Source organism: Phaenicophaeus curvirostris, chromosome 1 (genome assembly GCF_032191515.1).
Source record: "Phaenicophaeus curvirostris isolate KB17595 chromosome 1, BPBGC_Pcur_1.0, whole genome shotgun sequence".
NCBI lineage: Eukaryota > Metazoa > Chordata > Aves > Cuculiformes > Cuculidae > Phaenicophaeus > Phaenicophaeus curvirostris.
In genome coordinates, this window is record NC_091392.1 from 86,151,491 (window position 1) to 86,164,870 (window position 13,380).

The 13,380-nt window shown below is 39.4% G+C and overlaps 1 protein-coding gene across 2 annotated transcripts in view; it reads left to right on the forward strand.

Moving 5' to 3' along the window:
• Positions 1 to 13,380, forward strand: part of GSK3B (glycogen synthase kinase 3 beta) — a 159,482-nt gene that overhangs the window by 15,916 nt on the left and 130,186 nt on the right. The window lies entirely within an intron of this gene.

Here is a 13,380-nt window from a genome sequence, read left to right on the forward strand (position 1 = left end):
AAAATTCTTTTGACGCCTTGCTTCCATATTCCAAGTGATTACAAATATATGAAAATAGATGTAAAATTATTTTATTTTCTTTATAATCTGCTCAAATGAGAAAGAAAAGAAATTATAACCCTGAAGCCTTATGCTGAAGTCTCCTAAGGTACAATAATAGCCCAGAATGCCTTTTATTCTTCGGCTGATGGAAGGATTACACCATTAGCTGCAAGATAGGCTCTTGCTGGAGACTGTTGTACTTCATTTCTAGGCAGCCCTTTGCTTAAGGCTGTGCTTAGTGTTTGTTCTGGCTTTGAAATGCACAAAACAGTCCATCTCTTGGATGACTTAGACTGTCTGGGCATACAGTTCTTTTTTTGTCTGCAGCTGTCATCATCTGAATGATGGAAGAGTTTACAGCTTAGATATCGTGGAAAACTTGTTCCTCTTCCCTGTTGATAGCTGTGAGAGACTGGTGTGCTCCTGTTGACGTTTTTCAACTTCAGTGCTATGGTGGTGACAAGAAGTCAACAGAATAACCTGGTTTCAGAAATAGCTGCTAGGAAAAGAAGTAAGGTAGAGGCTAACCAAGAGGTCTTTTTTGCTTATTGGGATCATTCCTTTTTGAGTCTTCAGAAAATGGATAAAGCTTTAAAATGAATAATAACAAGAATCCCTTCTCTTCCCTGAGCTTGTTTTTAAGTTCAGGATTTGTTAGTTGAGCATGAGACAGTTAGTATGCTAACTGAAATTGTAAGTTAGTGCAGTTGTTGTTATTGAAGTATCTGTCTCATGGAGAAGACAAATGAGAGAAGTACTCATTTCTCCTTTTCTATTTTTAGTATATTCTAGATATTTAGTATATTTAGCAAAAGTATTTAGTAAATATTTAGTCTCTTTGTGTATAAAGACTCTTCCGGTTTAAGTGGTTACATCTCAGTTTCTTGCTCCTTTGCCTCAGAGGTGGCTGGTATTTGTGCTTGTGACCACATGGAACCACAGTTCTTGAATGGAGTTCTCTGGGAAATGTTATGCTTATTGTTTGCAAAGCCAGAATTTAGCTGGTGTTACGCTTGAAAGGGTGAGGACTGGTGGTGATGTTTGTGGGTTTCAGTTATGCAAATATGTTTTACGAATATAAAGATGTGATTTTGAGGGAAAAGAGTAAGTGGAATGGCAAACTTGAAAATGGGTCAAGTTTAAAGAATGTGGTGGTGTACCTTGAGATTAAAACAGAAAGCAATGATAATGTAATGTTTCAGATTGTACTAATGTCTTAAATAAGTTTTTTTAGATGTTTCAGAACTTTTTTGGTACTGGCTTTCTGAGCTTTTTAGAAGTGGTGGTAGAAGCATATATGCATGGGCTAAGTTTCTGTATTTGGACTGAAATTGATGTACAGATCAGTGGATCCAGCTGGGAAGTTTTTAATTAAGCATGCTAATTAAACCATGCGGTGTGCCGAAAAGCACCGTTTGGTTATAGTGGAAAAGAACAGTTGCTTTGGATTGAGTGAAGGAGAACTTCTTCGTTGTACCACCCTTAAGACTCTTACAAATGGGAGTAGGATATGAAGTCAAAACTCATTCAAGAAAATCTGATTAATGGCAGTAAAACTTATATTCTTCTTATTTTGTTGCATCTTTCCTTTTCTGTTCTTAAACACTCTTTAACACGGGACAAATTCTTACTTTCACTAATATGAGAGTACAATAATGTACAGGAATACTTCAGTGGCCATGAATTCAGGTGACTTGGAAATAGCATGCTGTAACTTGGAGAGCTCATACGTTGAAAGCCCATCATTTGGAAACGTGCATGGACAAAGTTTTGCACAAGGGTGTTGGTATAATAGGGACATCTGAACAATACAGTTGTAAATGTTGTAACTGATTCTGGGTAGTGCATTCCAGTTGAGGCAGGGACCTGAGTAAAGTCATGGGGTACTGTGCATCCATCTGATCACTTGAGCTCCTCAGAAGAGGAATTCAGTCTAAAGCACAAGCCAGGATTGTCAGGGTGAACCTGGAAGTGAAACTCATGATATTTGTCTTAATTTTAGCAAAATAGTAGCCGGAGAGACTTTGATTTTAATACACTACCAACAAAACCCTCAAAACCCCAACTTCTTCAATGCTGAGGGGAATGTTTTGACATGTCATGGAGGTGTCCTCTGTTGTGGCTTGAAGAGATGCCGTAGTTGCTTTTGTTAGGGAACAGTTGTGTGCCTTCGTCCAGGCCACTGAAGTGGCAAGAATAAAGCTAAGATGAATAAATAGAGACATACTAATTTAGTTGTTTGCGAATGTGTATGGAACATTTCTTTGTGGCTAGTGGTAACTAGAGCAGCCATGTAACTTTATCAGATGTTGAGTTGTCTTGACTTGCAGTGGGTTTAGGAACTTTCTGTACCAGCAGACTTGTTTTCCAGCTTCTCTCCTGCTTAAGATTTGAGAGTGGGACAAAAAAAAGCTTTTTGTCTATATATGATAACATAATTTTTTTTCGTCAATGGTTTCTGCCAGGAAAAAAGTAGTAAAAGAAATTCTAAGCTGTATTGAATTTGTCTATGTTGTCCGCGTTTCAAACATTCTTTAAGAGGCATTAGTCATTTTTGTTGTTGCCTCTAGCATATTAGGAATGTTCACAGATTGTTTAGGTGAATCCCCTTGTCATTTTAAAGTCCATAACTACTGCTGTTCTGGTTGTAATGCAAGCGTAGGAACTGAATGACTATTATGCAATGAATTATGTCTGTCTTGAACTTAAAATTGCTTTTAGCCGTCACCATTTTTGGAGCCTGGTTTGAAGGTGGATTATTTGAGGAATGTTGGAAGTAGTATCCAGCATGAGAGAATATACTAGCTAGCACTACATGTTAGGATGTAGTGGAAAACTAGTTAATTTGAACGTACTGTCAACGTGCCTTACCTTCTGAAAATGAAGGTACAATTAAATTTTTGGAATTCTTGAGAGAAATGGGTCATACTGTTAGAACAGTCTTCTGTAAGCCATCAGTGTGGTAGTGTGGATACTTGAATTGAGTGTTTTACAGTATTCATAGATCAAGACAACATATTGGAGAAGAAAGTGGGAGAACTACTTCAATCGTGTTTAGTTGTTTGTTTTTCTTAAGAGGGACAAAGTATGTATCAGTCCTTGTGTAGAAGATCCTTAACCAAATCATAAGCCTTATAATGAAGGCAGCTGCATAAACTTCTTTAAGTTCTCTTTTAAGTGCTTTTTTACCTCTGTATCCAGCTGTTTTTTGGTTGTTTTTTTTTTTTAATAATAAGTTTAAGTACCTCTTTTTGCTTTTAGCAAAGCTATTGTATATCAGGTGTGGGTAGAAGAGTTCGTTCTCTGGTCCTCTTGGCCACTTCTTCTCAAACAATTTTATGGGGAAAAAAAAAAATTGGAAACTGATTTTGGTCAGACTGCCACACCTATTTCCACTTACTATTCTTGAGTCTCTGACCTACTAATAGTAAAAACTTTTCTTGAGTGCTTTTTATTTCAAGACGTTAGCCAAAAATCTTGAACAAGTTAAGACTGTTGATGGTTGAATGTGGTTTGATTGTGAAAATGTGTTTTCTGATGCTTCTGTAAGTGAGGAGGTTCAGCATTGTGTATGCCTGAACCAGGTCAAAACCCTTCATTTTGACGGGGAGTTAAATCTAAAACTTTAAGTACATTTTATGTTGTGTTTCCAAGCATAGGGAGCCTTGATGAGCTTTTATTTGGATCTTGACTTTCTACGCTTCTCTTTACTCCAAGTCCTGTTGGACTTTGATAAAAGTGCATGCAAGTGTCTGCTTATCATGGTTTATTTCTTTTTAATGTAATGTTGAGGTGTGCCAGTTTTTCTTAAAGTACCTTTCTCTCCCTGTTCACTTTCCCGCCAAGGTTCTTCTGCGTTGAACGTTTTTGCTAAACTCTTGTTTGTTAATTTATTTTCCCTCTAACTGATATCTCTTAAATCAATAAGCACAGCTTTAAAGGAAACATTACAGGGAATTTTTTCAGCGTTGCTGTTATGTTTCTTCAGTAGTGTGGAGTGTATTGTGCTTGGATAGTTGAGCCCTATGCCTTAACCGTCCCAGTGACATTGTTACTGGTTGCATACATGCCGCTGATCCTACAAGATGCTACTGGATCAACAGCGTTAGGAAAGACCTTCTGTCTTCAGTGTGAATTCTTCTGTCTTCAGTGTGCTGAATTCTTGCTGAAGGTGTATGTCTGTTCCATGAAAATAAAATGCTTGCTTGTTCCTATCAAGTAGTTCAGAGTGTGTGCGCACTGTGTGTGTAGCAGATAAAAAGAAAATGTGATACAGTAAGTACCAGTTTAATCTGCTCTTTGAGGGTGTTTCTGCTGCTCTTGGTTATTGTGAAGCTTTAATGCAGCGGGGGATGAAATTAATAGTATTTACGAAGTCCTTGGTCATGTGGAGTAGCTCCCTCAGTATTTGGTAGCTTGATCACTTCACAGTTTAGAAGTGTGATTAAGTCTTGGTGCAACTGTGCAACAACTTCTTGAAAGCCTGGCAAGTCGTGTCTTCTGGCTTTGAGATGTCAGCCTCTTCCAGTGCTGTCACATACGTACAGTTTATAACCGGATGTAAACAGGCTTGAACTTCTAAACTGTGGCTTAAAGACTTCTTTGTTGTGGTTTTCAATTTTTTTTTTTTTGTGAAACCAGCATACTTGTCCTTTTTGATGTAGGACCATCTGGTTTTGAACTTGAATATGAGATTGTTCACCAAGCCTGCAGGTGGAATCTGAGGTGCTGAGACATGTGAGTTGCTGCGTATGTCTGACGGTGATGTTCTGCCTTGTAGAGAGGCCATAAAATAACCACAGTTGTAACAAAGGTGTTAAACGTTGCATGTGAATTTTGCATGTGGCCAGCCATGGCTTTCCTTGGTTTCTTCTGACCGCTAGCACATTTCCTGCTGGTGGGTCCACAAAGAGGAATTGAGGTCATTTTATCTGTATCTGTCGTGAACATGTGAATTCAAATGAACAAATTCAAATGTTCATTAACACTATAGGCATGGAAATACTTGGTTTTACCTGGTTTTTGTGAGTATACTTTGCCGTTTATTTGCTGACAAATTGGATGTTCAATCAGATTTTTTAAATGTAAAAATTGTACTTAAACATGAACTCTAATATTATTGGTTGATATTTTGAAATAAAAAATATTAGCTAAACATTTTAATTTTTTTTTTAATAAAGCAATTAGCTCTTACTGCAAATTATCTTGGTTAGAAACAGTATGGAGCACATGGACTGTGTCCCTCTACCTCCAGATCTTGGCTTTCATGGTTCTCTGTGTGTGTTCAGACTCTTCTTCTTGCCTCCATACTTCCCCCAGCAAACACCCAGATTACAGTTGTTATTTTTGGCTGTGATCTAGGGCTCAGAATTTATTGTTTTGCAGAAAAATAACATTTTTCTGCACAGAATTCCTTGAGCTATAACGTGGCTGCCATCCATTGTTCTGAATGTGAGGCTGATGCTGCACTTGAATAAAAATGCCTGCTTTCAACATATTCCGTTTTCCTCTGTTCCCAAAGGAAGTACAGTTAGATTGCCATCACATACTACGTAATGGTCCTTGGCGTTCCTCTGCATGGTAGACTTTAATTTACTGGGAAAACAGGTCATTTTGAAAGTCAGTGATCTACAGAGTTCTCTTTGGAGAGTTTTTTTGTTTTAAATGTTGATGTCTATAATGATGGCTGTAATTAGTGCTCTGGGAGAGTTTCAGGTCTTTCAGCCTAACTAGGAAAGAACACAAGTATATTTGAACTCTACAAACTGTCCTAAACAGCCGAGATAGTTGGGACCTCTGGCTTATGTATGCTGTTAGGCTTTTTGAGGGCTCTCACAGGACTCTCCTACTTTCCACATGTATAATATATCCATTTAAAAATTCTCAGAACATACAGTGTGCTTAGGGAAAGCCACTGTTAATTTGTTGAGGCAACAGCAGCTTATTTACACAGCAGAGTGGTTGAATCCTTGCTTTAACAGTAAAAATTTGGCTATATACTTTACTTAAACGTGTGGAATAACCAATGTTGCTTCTCTGCGCTTTAAAAATATCTCCAGTATATTTAGCTTGTCCTTAGGAAGCTTTATTCCAGCAATAAACATGGTGAGTTTCTGTTACGCTTAGTATATTGAAATAATGACGCACTTAACTTTCTACTATGGAAAGAGTTGTGTAAGTATGAATTGCTTTTTAAGAGTTGTTTCTTGCGTTGTGGTAACAGCTCTAAAGATGTTGCCTTTGGAGTTGTCAGACTATTACACAATTTTCTTTGAGCCTTTGTATGGCAGCCTACTTAACCAAATCTAATGGTTGATAAAATCTTGACTTCCATTCAAGTTTCTGTCTTGTGATTTAGTTCTCTGTATATGGGAGATGGAGGTCAAAAGAAGGTAAAATACATAACTCTTCTTTAAAGAAGAGTTGATGAGTCTTTAATGCAAAACTTAGTTTTCATCTCTGGGGTTGCTGTACAGTAGCTGCAAGGCTTTGGGTGGCGCTTGAGCTGAATGTATTGCTCACTGCCATGGAGCTGGTGGGCATGACTCCCTTTTGGCAGAAGTTAGTGTTCCTTCTCTGTGGTAGTATGTATTTTGATGCTGAAAGGAGAGTTGGAAGCTGTGTAGGCAGCGAACACCTTATTCGTAAGTACTGGAAAGTATTCTTTGAAGAGGCTCTGGTCTCCTGATTTTTTTCCATGTAAACTTGCTTTCCTTCAACAGTGACAATGTTCTTTCATTTCAGTTGAGCCCTGCTACAGGCAGGAGAAATGTGGTTGGACCTGGAGATGCTTAGTTTAAACTAGTTGTTCCTGAATTTGGGTTGCTGGATGGATTGATCTGTGGTTACCAGGGTGCTGTGCACTGGGGAGGTCCCAGCTCCAGTAAACCTCTGCATGGTTAATAAATTTTTGCTTAGCAGTAGTGGGGGGAACCACTATCCAGTGTTTTGTCTGGGTTTGTGGTAAAATCGCCTTGTGGTCATTGTTTTGCCTTTTTATGGAAGGGGAACATTAGAGTTTTCATCTTCCCTGCCAGACCATATATGTTTCTAATAAGCTAAAGACAGCAAGGTATTCTAAAATGCTGTGTTTTGTGCTGTGTTTTTCTTGTCAGGTGGTGTACATTTTTGTATTGGTTTTGTATAAATGGTGTAAGAAAGAGGTGTGGTGTATATGCCTTATCCCAACCCCAAGGCGTACTGAAGTTGTTAAAATGGATGTTGAGAATGAAAGGATTATGTGATGGGCCTTTTTTCCTGCATTAATTAAACAAGGCTTACTTGACTTAAAACTGCAACATGTTGGGTAAAACTGCATCTTTATTTAAAAGCAGATGGTGGTTCCTCTTTTGGTTTATAATCAGTTTTTTTTCTCCATCTGTTCACATGTGCCTTCTATAAAACAGAAAATGATATTTTACCACCTTTTGGGTTGTTGAGGTTCCAAGTCCCTTGTTAGAAGTGTTCGTGTTCTGTAATGGGCAGCCCTGTGCATTTTCTCTAGCTGATGGGAAACCATGGTGGTGGAGTAACATAAATCTATCCTTTTTCTGAGACACTTAATGATATGGCGTGCACTGTGTAGTAGGTTCTTCTGAGAAGTCTTATATATGACACAGCTCAGTGACTAAATCAATTAAGACGGTTGGACTCGGTGATCCGGTGGGTCTCTTCCAACCTGGTTATTCTGTGACTTTGATTTGAAGAAGCTAGGCGGAGTTCTGTAACAATGTGTTTATGAAATGAGTAGTTGTTCTGATATGTTTAGACACTGTTGTGCTCAACAATTAAATTGAGGTAAGTTCTGTCTTCTAACTGTGATTTCTAAGTCAACATTTTCTTTATTGTGGAGGTAAGCAGTTGCATTGATCTTGGTTGATCAAGTCAAAATGTATTAAAGGTGAGTTGTGCATACCTGATTTGGAGCAAGAATAGCTGTGTGTAACGTGTCTCACTTTAATATTAGCTAATTTACTTTGTCCTCAGCCCTGTTTAGATAAGCCCTTAAGATGATTTTTGTTACGTTTTACTAGCTCAGGTAGCTTGCCAGGGTGTTAATACAGAGCAGGTACGAGTGGGACAGGCTTTCATATGTGTGGCATAGGAGCTCACAATGGAGGAATCCAGAACGAAGTCATTCAGGGTAAAATATGCAACACGTACGGAGGTTTTCAAGTTACCAAGTTGTTTGACAAAATGAGTATAGTAAGCTAAATTATTAGGCCTGTTGAGATAAGTCAGTGTTCAGTGCATGGTTTTACTAGAAGTTCAAAAATAGCAAAGAATTGAAGGTATTGTCAGATGTCTTATTAACCTAATTTCCTTAAAACATTGACATATTCCACCTCCCCCCTTTTCTGGTATTCCTTCTATCTACAGATTACCACTAGAGGTGGAAAAAGGACACTTTCACATTAATGAACTAACATTCAGCTGTAACCACATATTGCTGTAGCTGCCTTGAATTGACCTGGACCAGTGACGTTAGCATGTGCGAGTGAGCTCATAGGCAGCACCACGCACTTCTAAGAATGCACCACTGTAGAGTCATTCATAGTTCAGAGTCCTCTCTGAATTTCACATCCTCCTACAAAATGTTTACAGGCAGGAGCAGCAGGATAGGCAGACAGAAATAGAAAAACAAATTTGTCAGTTCTGTAGATCTCAAGCACTTTAAAATATGTTGGCTTCTGCCAACAGCAGTATGTTCTGTTCTCTTGATTAGGAGAGAGTGGTTTGGGTTTTGTTTGGTTTTTTTTTTTTTTTGAGATTCGTTGCTAAAGGTTTCCTTCTTTCCTTTACCGCCCTTTCCTGTCTAATGGTGTCCGAGCTGTATTGTGTGCGAATGGGAGTCTCCCAGGCTCTGTTTAGGTTGGCCCCTGCCTGTCTTTAAAGTACTTCTCCCAGAAAAGCGTGAGTAATGGTGGATTTGTGGCTTCACTGTTGAAGCCCGTGAAATGGCAGCAGCATGAAGAAAATTAAAGTAGTCAGCCCTTCACAGCTGAGTTTTGATTTCTCCGTAGGATATAGAATTGTGGTAGATTTATCACGTATCTTATGTTAATGTAGATAGATATAACTTAAGATGTTACCAGGTTGTTGCCAGTTTTTTTTAAAAGGCAAAGATAACTGTACCATGTTACAGGCTATGGCTTGGAAATAAATTCTCATGGTAGAATTACATTTAGCCTGCACCTTGGGCCTCCAGAACCGATATGCTGACCTTTAATAAGACTTCTAGGACTAACAGCTTTAGAAGGTTTTCCAATATTTTTATCTCTCCCTGCTTTGATATGGCCTTTCATGCATAAATTCTGTGTAGGTAATTGGTGGCAGAGATGCCCACTGGTGTAACAAAAGCACACATGGGTTGTGCTTATAATTCAGTTTACAGTCTGAATACTTATAGTACAAATAAAGTATCTACTTCACATACAAATACATAGATGTAAACACAGAGACATTACTCCAAAAGATGTAGCTTTTGCTATTACAAGTTTGCTAAGGTGTGTTCTCAAGATTTCTAAGCAGGTTGGGTGAGACAGGGTGGGTGAAGAAATGAGGTCAGATGTAGGTGGAAGCAGAGCTCTGGAATGCTTTAAAGTGAAGGTTGAGGAGTTTGTAGACACGTATGGCACAGACTTCTGAGCGGTGGAAGTAAGGATGCCTCCTTTCTTAGGGATTTGTCCAATTTTATTTATTTATATGCTGTAACTCATTGACCTTGGTTTTTTCCTTTCACAGGCAGACAAGGCATGGATTTTGGCTTGTCTGGAGCAGAGCATGTTTTTGCAGGTTATACGTGTGCTGATGAGTTAGCTTCCTGCCGCCAACCAGTGTAAAAGAGCTAGGGGAGCGCTATCTGGTTTGGCAGGAGGTCCAAAATGTCCCTGAGATTTCTCCTCTTTCAGACTAGACTGATAATGGTCAATGAGGTCCAGGTCATTCGCTAGTGAAGAGGAAAAACAGATGGGCAAAATAGTGACCACATAAGCCTTAACTAGCCCAGGGAACAAGCTTAAAAGCAGTGGTAACCAAGATAGAGAATGTGCAGAGGAAACAGTAGAATACAAACCAGAGAAAAGTAGAGATGAACGTTGCTTATAACTTGTCCCTTCAGGCAAAAGTTTAATTTTTTTAGCCAGCATATCAATTTGCAAGTCATGTTTTAATCCCTCATTACACTGAGTACCTTGTAAGCATTGCTTAATGAACAATCATGGAGCATTTCCTCCTAAGGAAACTGTCAGCCAGGGATACTTGTCCACTATATGAGGCTTTCACTTCAGTCCCCAGGCTTATGTCAGGTTTAGTCTTACTCTACTTTAGTCACAGGACACTTTTTCATAAAGACAACTGTCAGCCTGTTGCATTATTCCTGTACTATGATGCCTTGTGTGACAGATGGAAGTCTATAAACAAGTTATTGGTTGCAGAGCTTCCCTAACTTCCAGTTCTGTCAGTGGTGGGGAAGAGACTAAGCAGAACAGGGTGAAGAGCATCAGCAGTATCTTCCAGGTGAAGGAAATGTGGGAACTGGGAGGTTGGGGTTGAGTTGCCACCACCTGCTGCTGTCCTAAGACACTGAATAAGCTGCGTATGCCTGGCTGCCATCCTGCTGGCTCTGAGTTTTTAAGTAGTATTTATTCTGCTGAAAGCTTGGATGTGGTGGGATTGTGCCAGTGTAGAGAAACTTTGTATTATCACTTGCAGTTCTTATTCTGTGTGGAAGTAGCAATGAAAAAATGCCTTTATGACCTTGTTGCTGTGTTCACGATAGGGTGTTTACTGTTCTCTCAATTCTGCTGTCTCATGCATGCAGATATTGCTTTGTGCTGTGCCCCACCTCAAAAATGTGATTAATGTCCTTTTCCTATCTCAGCCAGATATTCTGAGCACAGTTGGAGATAATGAAGCCCTTGTGTATGACAGTAATAATGACCCAAGGCCCTAGACATGTGAACAGTCGTTGCAGGTCACTTGAGTGAAACTCTGCTTTCTGGTAGCTCTGTGTGTGTTCATTCAAAGCCTGTACAAGGAAAACAAACTACAGTGAAACCACCTTAGGGTGACTGCAGATGGAAAGCTGTAGCGCACTGATTATTCCATAGTAAGTTCAATTATGTATTTGCCATGCTGTGGCAAGTTTGCATGTCCATGTTCTGAGGGAGAGGGTCACGGTCCACCTGTTCCCTTGCAAGGCTTTGGGAAGGGAAGCGTAGCAATAGATTACGAATGTTTTATGCGTAAGGACTTAGTTTCAGTGGTAGCAAGTGTGGGGGAGGATAGGTTCTCTTGTATGTAGACAGGAAAAGGACATTTGCAGCACTGCTGATACCTCTTAGGCTACACCCGTTCCTGGGACTGTGCTCTGGTTCTTCCCCTTGCGTGCAGAGGTATTGGTTGCAACATGTATAGCTGTATAGGATTTTCTGCGTGCAGAGATATTGGTTGCAACATGTATAGCTGTATAGGATTTTCTGTACAGCCAAGGGGATGCTCTCAAGGGTTGCTTAAAATACGTACACATCTACTTTTTCTAGAGGTCATAATGTAACTGTCAAGTAGCTTATAAATAATATGAATGGGGTAATAAAGTTTTTTGGTTTGGTCTTTTTAATTAAGTACTGAGGCACGGTAATGCAATGTGCGTTGTCTCATACAAGTGTGAAGTAATTTAGGTAGGAAGAGGTAGGGCAGCTTCATCTCGGTACTTCTGGGAGGTAACGACTAAACATCCTCTTCCTCCCTGCTCCTGCATCCCTGCTGAGTACAATTACTTCATATTCTGTGCAGTCTCCTCCCCTCCTTTCTCCCACATTTGTTAGTTTTAATGTGTTTGTGGAAGGGAAGAAGTCTTTTGAGTGTTTCTGGGGCGTTTGGGTGATTTCCTTTCAAGCCAAAGGCCCTGCCTACTCAGATTTGCCAGTAGAAAGCATCTGAATTCACAGCTTGACTGCTCAGTCCCTTACATCTGATTTCCATTTTTTCAGTCTTGCCAAACATGATTTTTTTTTGTTTTTGAGGCAGGAAGGTGCTTTTTGGGATTGTGATGGCTTTGAACTGAGCATGCAAAGACAGTCAATAAAATGCTCCTAAAAAGATGAGATTGTAGAATTTTTGTCTGCCTGTTTTCACAAGGCCACCCACTTCCTTGTCTAAATGACCCTTTCTTACAAGTTGATTTGAAGTAATTTCATTTAAGCACTTTAAAGCTCTAGTGAAGGATGTGTCGTTTTATTTTCATCCTTTTGCTTTTGTAAGAATCTTTCAATTTTCCTTTTTGGCACATTTACTCACTTTGTTTTCCTTCATTGTTCTCTGCTGCCTTCCACGAAACATGGTCTTTCTTTTTTAGGGTGGATAACACATTCTTTTGCTCATAGAATCATAGAATAGACTCATAGAGTCATTAAGGTTGGAAAAGACATCTAAGATGAATAAGACCAACTGTCAGCCCAACACAACATGACACAACATGTCTATTAAACCATGTCCCTAAACACTATGTTTGCATGTATTTCAAATACTTATAGGGATGGAGACTCCACCACTCCTGTAGGCAGCCTGTTCCAATGCTTCACCACTCTTTCAGTAAAGAATTTTTTTCTGATATCCAGTCTAAACCTCTCCTGGTGCAACTTGAGGCTGTCTTGTCTTGTCCTATCACTTGTCGGTGTTGGTCTCTTCTCCCAATTAACCTCACACCAGCCTCCTTTCAGGCAGTTGATAAGGTCGCCCCTCAGCCTCCTCTTCTCCAGGATAAATAGCTCCAGTTCCCTCAGTCGCTCCTCTTAAGACTTGTGCTCCAGACCCTTCACCAGCTTCGTGACCCTCCTACTCAGTATCACTCTTCAGGTATTATCTACTTCTGTGGCGACTTTACTTTCCCATGTTTGTCATCTGCACATCAGGTTACATTGATAATAATGAAGTTTCCTTTCTTGTTTCCTTGTTTCTGCTTTGTAAAGTGTGTGGGATGCAGTTTCTTTCAGAGCACTCTGTTTTGCGATTCATTGGCTGTAATTTCTGTTTTTTCTGCTAGTTGTTTACCACTGCAAGTAAAGATTATGAGAAGTGGTGTCTATCCTGGCTTGAGGATGAGTCATGCTCACACTTAACAAAGACAGTTTTTCATCACATGAGCTAATGAATTTTGGTCATAATATCTGTAACAAAACAAGTGATGTGAAACTTCTGATGAAGTCGGTTTTGATGAGCCAGCTCCCACAGGAATCAGTGAATTGTAATGAAATAAGTTACAACAACAAAATAATTAGCTACTTCTCTTTGTCAGCACCTCACTCACAAGGCAGGAGAAAGCCAGCAGGTTATTGT